The sequence below is a fragment of the Syngnathus leptorhynchus genome, chromosome 5 (assembly GCF_054491065.1).
Source record: "Syngnathus leptorhynchus isolate UIUO chromosome 5, UIUO_Slep, whole genome shotgun sequence".
NCBI classification, from domain to species: Eukaryota; Metazoa; Chordata; class Actinopteri; order Syngnathiformes; family Syngnathidae; genus Syngnathus; species Syngnathus leptorhynchus.
This window is the reverse complement of record NC_141199.1, coordinates 16,997,096-17,012,146: the sequence shown is the minus strand read 5'-3', so window position 1 is coordinate 17,012,146 and position 15,051 is coordinate 16,997,096. Positions and strand designations below refer to the sequence as shown.

General features: G+C 42.5%; 1 long non-coding RNA gene across 1 annotated transcript; it reads left to right on the top strand.

The window, feature by feature from the left end:
• Positions 1-267: 267 nt before the first annotated feature.
• Positions 268-3,857, top strand: LOC147057379 (uncharacterized). The gene is made up of 2 exons (XR_015066002.1): positions 268-355; positions 804-3,857. It is a non-coding gene; the product is annotated as an uncharacterized LOC147057379 (long non-coding RNA).
• Positions 3,858-15,051: the final 11,194 nt, after the last annotated feature.

Here is a 15,051-nt window from a genome sequence, read left to right as displayed (position 1 = left end):
CTTTCTCATGAGATGGAGCTGAGTTTTAGTGAGCGAAGCGGGGATACATCTGGTCACCAAGTCAATATTGTATAAAGCATCCGATTTCTCAATCAATTCCAGGACACGTTCACCAAAAATGAATGATTTAGGGTGTTGAATACAACTTTAATTCATTTTTATGGCTCGTGAGGAATCAAACCCAGTGCTCCTCCTGAACAATTTGTAGTTGCGCAGGCTACCACTAGGTGGCAGTATGGATACATTTGCCAATGTGGCGTTTTAAGAGCAAGATACAGTCGGAAGGCCTGCTTCCTTTTTTTTTTTTTAAATTTGTTTTTTTTAATAAACAAACTCATCTAAATCCTTAATGGCGGTAAGTCATTTTAAATGCAACACACAGACTGCCCTTATTAAGACACATTTGTGTTTTAAAGGCAACATATTTTATTAAAGGGACTTTTTAATTGCTTGTGTACAAATCGTTTTAGTCTCTGGAGGCCGTCCACTAATCAGGTGTTAAATTCATCTATTAAAATCAATTAATGTATGAAATGAAATCTTTTGTGAGTTGCCGGTTGAATGAAATCTTTTGCGAGTTGCCTATTTCATGAAATGGGTCTTTGAGGAAACCGTTCGGAATTTTGCCGGATTGTGACGTGACATGGCGGCTTGGTTTGTTGTATTCATCTGCATGACACAGTCAGAACAAACAGGCTAATTTTGTTGACTTGCTGCCATCCAAAAGCCTTGATGAGAAAAGCGTGAATAATTGAAAAAGGCTTCAGTGTATTTTTAAACTGCTTTTTTCATCCATAATGCAGACACTTGTATCCCAGTGACACTGACACGCTGCTGCTGCTGCTGCTGTCGCCACCGCTGCTACTCATCATCTTCATCATCATCATCGTCGTCATCATCACGATCACAGACGGCCATCTGGTCGAAAACTGCGTCGACACAAACAAGTACGTAGACAGACGAGCGCATGATCAGCGTTTAGGACTAGTATAACACGGAGGCGCTCAAAGCAATCTGCAGAACCCAGATGAGTCCTTGTGGTCATACGTATAGTTTGTAAAACAAAATAGTCCCAGCTAGCGTTTTCCAATTCCTGTTGCTACTTCCAAACATATGACCAACAAGGCCAAACGTCGGAACATTTAACGTGGTCGGCGGTTGCCTCGTAAAAAAAGCAAATGGGCGAAAATGGCCGTTTGAGGATTCCTAGCGCGCCAGCTAATCGACCCGGCTCAAAGAACAGTTGGAAAATAATTAGACGCTAATTCAAGTCCAAAGCCGATACGATTAATGTTCCTTGTTGTTCATCGTCAATTTTGCCAAATTTGGGGGGGAAAAAAAAGAGATCCTGTTAATGTGGTTGTAAACAATACGAGAGCACTCCAGAGGGACAGCGAGCGAGACGGGGCGTAGAGACCTCTGCCGAGGCTCAAAGGTTTGTCAAACCAATCACTCACCTCATCGATCAAAAATCCATCGCCGATTAATGCCTGGAATCAGGCATTCTTGATTAATTACTGACTACCCAACCGGCTTACTGACAGCTTGACCAAGGATACGTCGCCATCAACTGGTGAGTGTTTGTCATTAAATTTTTTGAATAGAAGCTCCAATTTTAAATGCGAGCTGGCCGAGACTCTCTCCAAGGCTTTGTGTCCACTTTTTGTCGTTGTTTCTACTCTTCTGTGTATGCCCTTGGTCATGCGTTTACACGTTAAACGAGAGGCAGATTGATAACGACGACTTTGAAGCCAGACTCATGGTCGTTTGAGGCGATCGCGGACAAATCAATGGAAGGCCGCCGGCGTCGCTTGTGAATATTCCCACCACGTCTGTAGTTGCAATGGCTTGTCGGGACCTTGCCCAAAGGACGCCCGCGGGGGCCACCGAGCGGCCCATCGCGTCACGGCCCACCAGGGTCGCCGGTAATTACCATGCGAGGCACTTGGCCCGGTTTTTGCAGGCATCGGATGAAAAAAAAAGAAAATATTTCATGACTAGTTGTGTGAATTTGAAAGATAACCAAATGTTTGTCAGTTTGTTTCCAAGCAGGGACTTCCCGGCCTTTGTGCGAAAAGCAAGCGTCATCAAAATTTTAGCATCTTTGTCTCTCCCCCCCCCCCCCGACGGCGTGCGCGATCAAAACAGATGGGCGACATGATTGGCGGCGCCGTGTTAATTAATGTCACGGCGGTTAACGGCCGCGCCGCACCGCACCAGCGCCTTCTCCTCAAGGTTGACTCGCGCCGTATTTTCGCCCGGGTTGCTTGTTTACCCGCCAGTTTTTTTTTACTGCGCCGTAACTCTTCATTTATTAGCATATACACAGCGTGGATAAAAAAAAAGTGCGTCGGCGGAGTGATGAAAATGATGGCTTGCGCACGCCGCCGAGCCGAGCTGGGGTGAATCTCTCCAGAAAATCTCAAATGCGCTTAATGTTGTTGACCGAACGGATGCCTGCCCCCATCTGCATTTGAGTCAATAAACATTACCGGCCTCTGTTTGTTTATTATTGCCGCGACGTTGAAATGAGTTCACGAGAGTAGAGGTTGGGATGAATGAACGAACGAACGACACGAGCAAATAGTTTGGTTTCATCGTGTTGAGTTTGGTCAAGAGACTTTCAACAATTGTTGCGACTTCACCGCTTTTAAAGTACACTTCGACTTTTTTTCTTGAGCGGCTGAGCTACAACGTGATCATCAGCGCTTCGGAGGAAAGTAAGTCTGACATTTTGTGAAGTAATCCTCTCCACCGAGCTCTCGTAAAGCTGACTGCCGTGGGATTTAAGACGACTCGGAGTAATGCTCTGCATTCCCCGCATATCCTTACGTAACGTTAAAAAAAAAAAATCTCTTTATGTCGTCCTTGTGCTCACCTGACTGAGCGTTTTCACGACCTGTCAAACGGTATGTTGGTGGCTCAGTCGGGTTGATTTCCCTGGAGAAGGGGAGCGAGGGAATCCGATTGGCGACGTAAAGCAAAACACAGGTGACAAATTCAAGTCGGGCCGGCCTAATGAATGCCGAGGTGCTCAGGAATGAAAAACCACCTCGGGGGTTGTAGATCCACAAATAGGAGGCGCGGCAAATGAAGCGATAAGTTCTCCAACCATCGAGGCGCGTGCGAGATGTTGCGGCGGTTCACGACAGAGCATTTCCCGCAGCTAGCTATTTATTTGGAAAAACAAAAATGCTTCCACATGATACAGCAAATCATCCGCGGTCAAAGAGTGTCAAGAATTTGGCAGATTTGATGAACTCAACAAAGCGACCGAATGACGAAACCAGAAAACTTTACAACTTCCCACTTCACCAAAACTCGCTAATGGATGAAACTTAGCGACCAGCTAACTGACCACATCCTATTTTGGCTAACCGACTAATCGTCCACAAAACGTTGCCACGTGCAAGCTTGTCGCCGAGTAAACTGAGTGCGTTTACCAGCAAGGTGTGCACTAAAGTGTTCACTTCAATGTTCCTCTTTGCTAAAGCGACGTTCCCTCCCTGCGCGTGACGGATGCCTCGGCCCAAGACTTAAATGACGCCGATCGTTCATCTCGTCCGACGTGACGCCGAAGCCCGCGCGCTGCCGTATAATTGAGGAAGCGTGTCAACAGCTGTTGATTGGCGGACGGACATTAGTGAAGGGCAAAGAGACGTGCCTCCCTTAGCTAACGCCGCTAACGTGCCCGTTAAGACGCGCTAGTTTTCAGTCAAGATGATTTATTGGAAATCAAATGAGTGGATCCTATAAAATGCTACTTTTGGATCAAATGTTATTATTGATGACTGATCTGGTTAGTACCCAACTGTGTTTTTTTTAGCGTAGCGTTGTCAAAGCTAACGGTGCCTTATTAGCAACTAGCATTTATCGGAAGGAGCGGGAAAAGCAAATAAATGAGCTCCCGCTTTCCAGGCCTCCGTTGGGAAATTCCAGCGAGTCAAGCGCAAAAGCGTTATGCTGATGAGAGCGCACGCCGAGTGAAGCCAAGTCGCGGCCCCGGAAAATGAAAAACAATGAGCTCAAAGGAGATGAAAATCTCTTCGGGGAAAGGAAGACGCGCGATCGCTCCACTGCGAGCCGAAGAAACGGCAAAATCAAAACATCCATTAGGGGGGGGAACGTTTTAATCAAAAGAGGATCGAGCTACGGAAATATTAACTGCTCGTTAGCTGTGTGCCGAATCCCTTCCGTCTAGTTTTTCTTTACGGGTTTTTTCCGATTTGACTCCATGTCATCTGATAAAAGTCAATCTCAGATGTGCTCGCTTAAGATTCCCATCGCTGTTCGATCAGCATCTTCCAAGGATGAATTCCCATTTGAAAAACAACAACGTATTTGTTCATTTATGCACGTTATCAGTCGTCGGTTTGGGTATTGTGACTTGGATTCATTTTGTGTGAGTGAAATCTGCCATTCCGCCATTTTTTTTTTCTTTCATTTGGCCATCGATTCCCATCTGCGACTCGCTCCCAGCACGTAAACACAATTTCCGAGCAATTGGCTCCTTATCAAGGGTGACCCTCTTTGGCAATGGGTGTAATTCCGCTTGTAACTTCTCTCGTGTTGGTGAATGTGCGTGTGATAACATTAGATTTAGGGGAGTAAATCTGCTCACTTGTTTGCAGTCCACCTGCAGAGCTCAGATTAAAGTGAAATTATTGCTTGTCTGGGGGCTTCCTGCCGACGCTTCCGTCAACCAGCTGCGGAGAAGCAACAAGTCTGTGTTATCTCGCGTCTGGAAGGCAAGCAGGAGCGTAAACTTTCTCTGCAAAATGCTGGATTGTTGGGCTTAGAAAAGAAGTAGTGTTCGGGCCACGCTGTAAAAGAAAATAGAATATTGTGTATGATAAGACTAAAGTTGAGAAAATAAAACTACACAACTATTTGGTTTGATTCACTCAGATTCATGTTGACTCAAACGCATATAAGCCATAATCAGCTAATAATGAGCTTTTTTTTTTTAATTGTCATAATGTATATTTTTGGAAAGAAAAAGAAAACCTTTTCCTGAAAATGTTTATTCCTCCATTTTTTTTTCCCATAAAAGCAAAATAATGCTACTTCATAGTAAGCCATTGACAATTAAATACTTCATCAAAAAAAAAAGAAACGATAAGCATTTACTATCAAAGTAAAAATTAAACAATGAGAATTAAAACAATCACACAGTCCACGAAGCTAACGCAGTTATGTCGTGAAATTCTTGGCTTCCTGTTTTGGCCATCCGCCGCTATTTGGGAACGGCCCCAATCGTATCTCTGGTCCCGATTGATTCCGGCGCATTTCATCTCATAAACAAGAACATTAGCATCACATAAACCTTTCAAGTGTGTCCACTCGCACCGAGAGCTCTGTTTTGGTTTTCTCTTGATGGAAAGTGCGAGGACGCGTGCATAGGAGATAAAGGCTACGTGCCCTTGCGCCGCTTTCACAGGCCATTACGCGCAGCCACGGGCCCGAGGCGGCCTTGCCCGCCCGCCCGCCCGCGTGGCTCACGGCGAACGAGACATCCGTAATTAGATCGCTGGCAATTTGAAGCTCTTCGCTCGACACCCTTGAGTGACGCGCACAAATGTGTCGGCGGCCAGGTGGCTTGTGTGAATTTGCCTCACATTTACCGCTCATGGAATGGAAGCTACTATTTGCATGCTAACGCTTAGCATTGATATTCACAGTTTTGATGGAATTGATATTTGAACACAAAAGCTGGAGCAACACATATAGACAGATAATATAACCTCTTGAAAATTGTTGCTTTTAATTGAAGTCTATGCTAGGCTTTTCATTTGAGCTAGTTGGAAGAAGGAGGGAAATGTTTCCTTTTGATATTGTTAAAGTCGCTTCCCTCTGGAGGTGGTTGACGTTGCAGGTGGGCTAATTTTCTGATAGCCTGGGTCAGCCTGGCTGGAAGCCCTGATTAGCTTTTAGCATGCTAACTCCTTCTGACCTAAACTATCACTTCTTATCGCGCACACACTGTGAGCGTTTTGTTTTATCAGCTGGCTGGCGGCCATTTTTTTTTTTTTTTCAGTGATAAGGAAGACATCATGAATGCCTGTATTGTCATTATTAATCGTATGGTATTACTTTTCCATACAATACGGCATTCTGCGAACTCGCATATTGTGGATTTTGTTTTTTTTTATTATTGTGGGAACGAATGAATTATTCATGGCAGCGCTCCCGAGTTATAAGACATGTAAATGCTTTTCCCTGACAGACAAAGATGGACAGTTGCTATTCACTGGTGACTTGAATGTGCTGTGAAAAATGGCGTTTCAAACTTGATCCCATGTGTGGAAATAGCAAGTCGGAGAGGATTTTCCAACGATTTATAAGCAATTTATGCAAAGTGTTTTTTGCTTGGTCAGGCTTCCCGCTTTGTGTTTTGTGTGTAGGGAACTTTTCAATTTCATGCAGCGTATATCATCATTTCACAAATCGTCTTTTAGCTTTTTCATCACATTTTTGAATCAGTAACACAGATTCAAAATACAAATCGGTATATTGCAAACAATTTTTTTTTTGTTGCAGGAAGTCGATGTCAAACTAGTAAAGTTGGACTCGGCGTGAAATATTTGTGGCATGCGTCAGTGCTTCAAAGTCCAAACAACCTCTAATGACTTAAAAGTGAGACTTTTTTTTTTTTTTTAACTCTCCATCTAAGTGGCAGATGGCCACCCGCCCTGAGACAGCTTCGGTCGGAGAGCCTTTTTATTTTTATTTCCCTCACTTCTGTCAGAAACGTTTTGAGGCATTAACATCGGCCGCTAGATTTGCTTTGGAAGAATTTTGCGTTGCCAGGTTCCGATACCTGCTTTGATGGTCTTAATTAATCACACACCGGAATAACGTCATTTGGAATTCAGCTATAAGGAGGCATATGACAAATGGGACCTTTTTAATTGCTTGGATGCAAATAGTTGCATTCCTGGAGCCAGTGTGGAATTAAACGATTTTCATTTCATACGTTTATTTTTATGCGCGGAAGAGTCAAAACATGAGAAAAAAAAATCTATAATGGTCTGAGAAATTAGGAGCAAAAGGCATTTTAAATGTAATTTTACTATATTTTAAATTCTCCTTGAGCATTCCTCCAAGTGCTAACGTGTCGTCATTTAGCCCACGGGAGGGAATTTGGTTGCTAAACTTGTGGAGATTAAAAAAAAAAAAAAAGCTGAGGTGCAACATCAGCACTAAGCTAGTTCACCGCTCACATACGCACGATTTAACGAGCATCTCTTAAGCACCGGCGTGGATTAATGGAGCTTGACACAAAGCCTTTTCACTGGCTTTATCTGAGTCTCCCAGAGCCTGGGATATCAGGGTTTTCCCCACTCTGTCTTATTTACGGCGTTTCACTTGACTTTTTATGTTCAAGCAACTTTGGCTAAATCAAATGTATACACGCAAATCTTCCTCTTTAAAATATCAATAATACTGATGATCATAACAATACTACATTTCAGTGTCGTGTCTGTTGGGTCATGCTAGCTTCTTTAGCGTGTTTAGCTTGCTGGTTAGCTAGCAGTTGCTATTTTGTAGCCAAAGATTCAAATGACTATATTTTATTTATTTATTTTTTTTGTCTCTTGCGACTGTACATTTCCCCCTGTAATATTTTGACTTTCTATCAATATTGCAAACTGCTTCTTGCAAAATAAGGACTTAATTCAATCCAAGAAAACTAAATGATTCAGTCCAAAGCTGCCTGCATTTTCACCTGTAGGGGTCACTAAAGCCCCAACACGACTAGCTTGAGACTAATTGCGTTTTGATTAAAACATGAGCTTATGTAACAAATAAACCAGTCAAATATTTACAAATATTCTCCTTTTAAGCTTCCAGTAGTCTGAAGCCCTTGTGAGTGTCCGCCATCTGGTGACCTTGCCGTCGCGTGCTGGCTAAATTGACAGCGTGCCGGCTAAATTGACAGCTTAATTGAGACGGGGAAGCTCTTTTGCTGGGGTTTGGCAGAGACAATGCTTGAGTAGTTTTTCCCATTTTTAACTCACCTGTGCAAAATGTGCCCTTCACATTTATTTCTTTATTTCATTATTTATTTTTCTATTATTATTTATTTTTATATTTATATTCATGTTCCTAACTCTGCGCGTCCCTATTCAAAATTCCCGTTTTTGTAACATCCAAACATGTCAACACAAGTTAGAATGCAATCATTGAATTCTTAACACGACTCGCACGCATACTTTTGCCAGGCGGAATAGCCTCGCTCACGCTAACGGCGGTAAACACTGTTGTGCGTCACCTCCCAAAGAGATCACAGGAAGTAACTTGAAGTATTGATGTGAGTCGTGTTTAATTAGCGTGATGGCTGAGCAGAGCTGACGAGAGAAGCTGGCAGAAGAAAAGATGAGATGCGGAGAAGCGCTGAGTCTTCGTATCACTGCGATAACATTTTACTGGAAATTCTCTTTTCTACCTTTACTACTGCGGCGGACGATACTTAGGTGACTGTTTGTACCGTTATCAACTTTACATAACAGTAACGCTAAACATGATTTTAAAATATTCCGTTGCATTTTTTCCAAGTGTAAAATTAGAATGTGCTGTTTTTTTTTAAATGGGACAGATTAAGAGGAACTATAAAATCAAATTGCACTCACAAATGCTTTGAATAAATATAATCCTAAAAGTGCCCTAGTGGATCCACTGGGACCCGCTTAAGCTCGCTAAAGGGCAACTTAAATGCCTCAAAATCACTCAAAAGCACTCTGCCGTCTTTTCGAACGTTCTTACAATTAATTGGCGACAGAGGAAGATTTTTGACCTTTTTTTTTTTTTTTTTTGGTACAGCAATTACCTGCAATGCAAGTACCTGCGACAAGATCCCCACGGAAAGCAAGCTAAAAAAAGAAACTTCATCTCTTTAATTAAAATGTCAGTGTAGGACTTAGAAACACTCATTTAATGCGCCATCTCGCTGTGTTTTAGTCAATATTTGTATTTATTTGACCCTTTTACCTTATTATGTTGCCAAATCCTCACTGTTAGGAAGAAGAAAAAATCAGAATGTGGAAATATAAATAAATATTCTTTTTAAGGTATTTTGTAGAGGTGCCTTGAGACGATCCAATTAATTAATTAATCAATTTACGACAGACCAAACTAAGTAATTCACGTTTGGACAATTTCATCAAAAGGATAGAAATGATATCATTTTCTGATCCGATTCATCGATGAATGGAAAGATGAAACAATTATGTGGATAATTGCTAGTTGCAGCCGTAAACTCAATATCAACACACAATAAGCGGGTGCCAAAAAAATTGGCAGTTTGTGAGTGCCTGCAGACCGTCCACACACACACACACGGGCACACACACACACAGGCACACACACACACACACACACACACACACACACGCGCAGACGAGAGAACATCAATCTCCGGCCAAATGATTTGCTGACTGCATGAAAGCACTCTCATCCGTCTTTCGCTCTTTATTGAAGGCAAAGTGGTTGTTGGATTTTGTGCAACCACATGTCCTTGTCTACCACACCTGGGGGAGACTTTGTAGGGGGGGTGGGCAATTTTGAGATAAACCAAATTTGCAAAAAAACAAATAAACAGAGGAATTTCACTTGAAAGAAGAATAAAAAAAAAAAAAAAAAAATCATGATGGTCAAGAAAGTGCTGACAATGCATCTACAGAGTGAAGCCCTGCAATATCACCGTTCATCTTTTGCGCCTCTGCTGTATTTATGATTGATGCTATAATCGCATTGAAGAAATAAAAAAAAAAAAAATAGTCTCGGTACCAAACTGCCAACATCCCGCCTCGGTTGTGTTGAACGCCAAGAGGCCTGTTGATGGCAACTTCATGCGAAAGGTGCCGCTGACCTCCAGTTTGATACGTGACAGGCCGGGTTAGCGGACTTAATTCCCTCCTGATTGGTGTTAGAAAAAGAAAACAAAAGTCAGCGCTTGAGGTCAGCGCCACCTCGGAGGAGCTAATGCATGCTGCGTCGCCCCTGCCGAAAATCCAAATTCAGCAGGCAAAGGTTGCGCCCTCTGCCGTGGCTCTCCAGACTACTAAACATCTGGCTTTCCAACTTCCTGCAGAGACCATGAAGGAGTAAAAAAAAAAAAAATCTGGCCATCCCATTTTTGGATTCATGTCTTTACGACAGGAAAAACGCTTTGCAACTCTGTAGCAACATCGGCGGCTCGGTGCTAGCCGGCTAATGTTTGCGGGCTGCGAGCGTGTGCGTGTACATAAATACACCTTTCAACTACACGCCTCAAATTAGCAACGTAATTGGGGGTTGATGTTTTTGTTTGGCGGACGCGCGCCGGCCGTTCCGCCAACCGACCGCATCCCGCCAGGCGTCCTTCCAAGTCGTTTTTTTTTTTTTTTGGGCCGCGTTGTGTGTGCTGATAATATACTGTGCTGTGGTGGCGAGGACCGGTAGGTAGAATTACAATCCCCGCGGGTGGCGTTTAACGCTTCGCAGCCAACCGTGGGCCGAGTTGACGGCGAGACTTTACAGCTTTGTTGAACGTGTGACAAGCGTCGTCGGCGGCTGTTAGTTCAAATGAGGAAGAGAGGAAAAAAAAAAAGGCCATTTTTTACGGCCTCTGTTGAGGATGAGGAATAAGACGAGCCAAGCAAGCAATTGTCTCCGTGCTCATAAAAAAAAAAAAATGTAATTGATGGGAGGAAATGGAAGACATCTTTTAAGGTTAATATACAAACCCGTCTGTGGTTCTGGCGGGACTCCAGATGAAAATGTCCAAAGAAGAGGCGGAGCCAAAGGCTTTTTACGTTGCACATTTCAGTCTCCTCTAAAGATGTGACAGAAAACAAACCCTACTCGCTTTTTCTTCATTCATCTTTGGCTTTATTATGATTATTTTTTTTAAAATGTAAGTTGTTTTGGCCACCACTTCAATTTTGGTTTGGAAGCGGAAAAACAATTCGACTTGTTTCTTTGTTCTTCGACCACATTAGCGTGCCTTGTTTCATCCCGTCTCAAATATAGTCTCCAGGCTCTTCAATATACTATATCAGAGATGTGATGAATGATTTTCTAATCATTAATCTATCAATAACTTCATTTAAAAAAAAGCGAACATTACTTTGAATTGACTTTCGCGCTCCTGCATAGTAATCCGCTGAGTAGATGGTGTAAAAGGCTTTTAAGGGCCTTTAAGGGCTGACTATTGGCTTAAGAATCAAGATGGGGGTCTAATTTTACATACTGCTTGTAAAAATAAGACCATCAGGTCTAGTAATTGATTAATTAATCATGTACGATGGATTGACGATGAATCGTGCCTTGAAGCGATGAAGTCATACCGGGATGTAATACTTGGCTATGGCCAGCAGAGGCGCTGTTGATGGCTTTGTTCTTAGCTAGTTTGCGGTCAGAAGAGCCACAGTGGCATGGAAGCGGAAATTCAAAATAATAATTGAATAATTATCTAATTATATATTTCATTATAAATACTTTTTCAGTCTTCATTGTTTTTGTGGTGGATTTATGGTAATAAATAGTCATTTATTTACTTTCAGAATGTGAAGTATTTGGGGGTTTATCAAATAAAATATACAAGTAAATTTCAAGAATGGCTTCATTCTTACGCGACTTTAATAAGCGCTAAATTGAGATTCTTGTAAAGCGAATAGCAAGCAAACTCATTCATTAGCACTAATTTATTGAGTTGGGATTATTTATCACAAATCGCCTCATTTGAAAACCAAATAGTTTAGATGTTACTATTGGAAAAAAAAAAAAAAAAGACCATCACCGCCACAATGAAATGCAGAGTAACGCACAGGACGGCAAACAGAAAAGTCATTTCAATTGCAAAACATTTCTTTATGCAAATAATTCTATCTATAACGCCATTGCTGAAATGGCATGCACTTTTATCAGCTTCCATTTTTCCCCGCGGGTTGAGTTGTCAGCATTTATGGGAGCGGAGCGTCAGAGGAATTCTAACTCGAAAGATTTAACTCACCAACTGTGTGTGTGTGTGTTTGTGTGTGTTGTTGTTGTTTTTTTCTTGCAGACTTCAAACCACCTTCAGAGCTAAGCAAAGTTTGATCTCGCGAGTTGTTTTTGTGGGCTGTCATCCCAAGTGAATTGAGTTCACTTATGTTTAGGTCAGCAGGATTGAAAAAGTCGCTCTTTACAAAGACTACAGTATCATGTATGATTAGAAAAAGCTACAATACTGTCCGTACTAATCTTAGCATAAGCGTTAGCTTTAAGCTAGGAGACTTAGGTATGGAACGTCTCTGATACATTTGCACACATTAACTGAACTAGAGTGGAAAACAAATTCATCTTGTTTTGCCCGTGAAAAGATATGAAAAAAGAAATGTGGAAATGTCGCAGAGGTCCTCCACATTGATGAAGATTGCTGTTAAAAGCGCACTTTGTTTCATCTTGGAGGTAGTTTAATTAGAGAGAGCGTTGCTTTTTGCTCTTAATTGGTTCAAATAATGACTTTAATGGACCAAATGGCTCACGTGGGCGCTCCAACGTGAATTAAAAAAAGAACAAAAAACGGAATAAAAGGATGCAGATCCTCCATTTTACATTCGCTGTCAGACCAATATGAAATGTCTGTGACATTGCTTTGGGTTTGAACTCCTAGTAAACTTTCCACTCATGTTCCCGCCACCATTTTTTCTTTTTTTCTCATCTACACACATGGACAGCCGCATAGACGCCTGAAAAGCGAGCGTCCGTCTCCCGAGCGTTAGTCTGTCATTTCCTTCGGAGTCAGCCTGTCTGCTCCCGAAATAGCGAGCGGGCGGGCGACCTCAACGCAGACTCCATTTACACGACCGTGCGGTTTGGGCGCGAGGCCGGCCGGCCGGGCCGTGTTCCTGCTCCCCGAGTACGGAGCTGTCTTTTGAATGCTCAATGTTTCATTTGGAATCATTTCTCACACATACGCATTGGCGGCTTTTTTACACAATAGTGTTCCATGCCCTGCGACCGCTGTACCACAAAAACGGCTCCAATTAAATAATACATAATGGATGAGGAGGAATAATAGAGCAGCATGAATAATACTGGCAATACAAATGGAACTGAATAGAAATTTTGCCAGTGGTGCCTTGCGATCAAGTATTTGTTCCGTGACCACGCTTGGAACTCAAAACGTATCTCAAATCATCTTTTCCTATTGAAGTGAATGGAAACGCAATTAATCTGTGAAACACCTCATAGTCCAATACCAATTTTCTGGCATTTTTTTTTTTTTTTTTGTCACCAGTTTGGATAATTGAGACTGGACAAATACAATTAGTTTCAATTAAAATTGCGTTTTGACATTCAAATGTGAATGTTGGGCGTCGCACCGTAACAACTAAACATACAGTGATAGCTCGGGAGCTCAAAGTTGTTTTATGGATGAAAGCTCAAAACAAAATGTCATACATGATGAAGGAGGACGTCGGAGAAAAGGAAGAAAGTGCATCAATCATATATGACGTGACGCAAAATGAAAGAACTTCATCCCGGGACATCGATTAACCTTCGTCTGCTGCTTATTTTACAAACACGTCTCGGTGACAACCTTGAAAATGACAACAAATAACAATGTCCTCATTGTGATTGACATATCATATTTTCACCTCCTTTTTTTTTGTGTCTGGCATATGGCGGAACGTGAATGACAATTGAAATACCACGATGGGAAAACTTTGAAATCAATTTTTGTTTACGTCCACATTTCTAGACCGACTATCGTCATTCGAGTGCCTGTTGGGAGCTGTTGATGAAGAAAAATTGGCAGACTAAAATAAAAACATAAGCAAAATGACGGGCGGTTGGCTCCGCCTCAATCAGTCAAGCCACAAATAGCAGCTTGGACGCTTTGGTCGTCAATCACTTTAAACAGACGTGTATCTTAAAGAGTCTCATCAGCATTTCAATCAGAATGGAAATCACCGCTTGGGAGCCGGCTGAAGTTTTAATGGCACATTAACGTCTCCACCTGGCCCCCCTAAAACATGCCAGGTAAAGGATGCAAATGAAGCGGCGGGATAAGTGAGCCTTTAATTGATGCGCTTAGAAACGCTCTCGGAAAGCCCCCGGCCGAGACGTATCGTGTTTGCCGTCCTCCGGCGAGGTGAATCCGCAAAGTTAGTTCGAGTGGTGCCGCAAACATTCGCTTATCGCCGCCGCAACGAGGATTGCCGTCGAATTATATGCAGTGTTTACCGAAGCTGCATCTCATTGATAAGGACGAGGTTGGAAGCACTGACGTAAAAAGGCCGCGTGTGTGTGTGTGTGTGTGTGTGTGTGTGTGTGTGTGTGTGTGTCCTTATAAATCCCGGGAGAGAATTTGGCGCTAGCCAGAATTGCCACAGCAAATCCACCACATCCCAAACTACTGTCGGTGAAACAACGCTACACTGTTCATCAAAATGTTATGACAAAGCGAAGTATGAGCGAGTTTCCTGATTGTGGTTCAGGATAGCAAAGGACAGGACAAATAGCATCAACGTAGCATTGTTTACCGTTAGCAACAACGTTAGCGTGTTTCTTCTTTTGGCATTTCGGTTCTGTGTGAAAAACAATCGTATTTTGAGTTCAACCTTTTTATATATTTGCCTCCCTAGGCTTCCTCGCGGAACTGAAGTCGTCAGACTGTCGCCTCAAGAATGCGGGATGACATTTCTGTGTCAGCGCTTGTCATTCTTTTCAGCGGCGAAAACAATCAACGGCTGTCGCCATCGCTCCGCTTCCGTCTCTCCGCTCCCAAAGCCCATTCCCGCCTTTGTTTTTCCTCTTAGCAGCGTCACACTTTTTTTTATTTATTATTATACGTGCCATCATGATTTTTTCCGTACCATTTTCTTTTATTTTATATGAAGCAGACAGCAGCTGTCGCCTTTAAAGGACTATTTTGCTCTTCCAGAAGGATTTGGGATTACAAGGTTTGTAGGAGTCGCTCTCTCTCACGCTCACTCTCTCTCTCTTTGACTTCACACTTCCCGCTGTGATGTGTGCGCAGTGACAAACGTAAAAAAAAACGTCACCGAAGAAGAAAAAGGT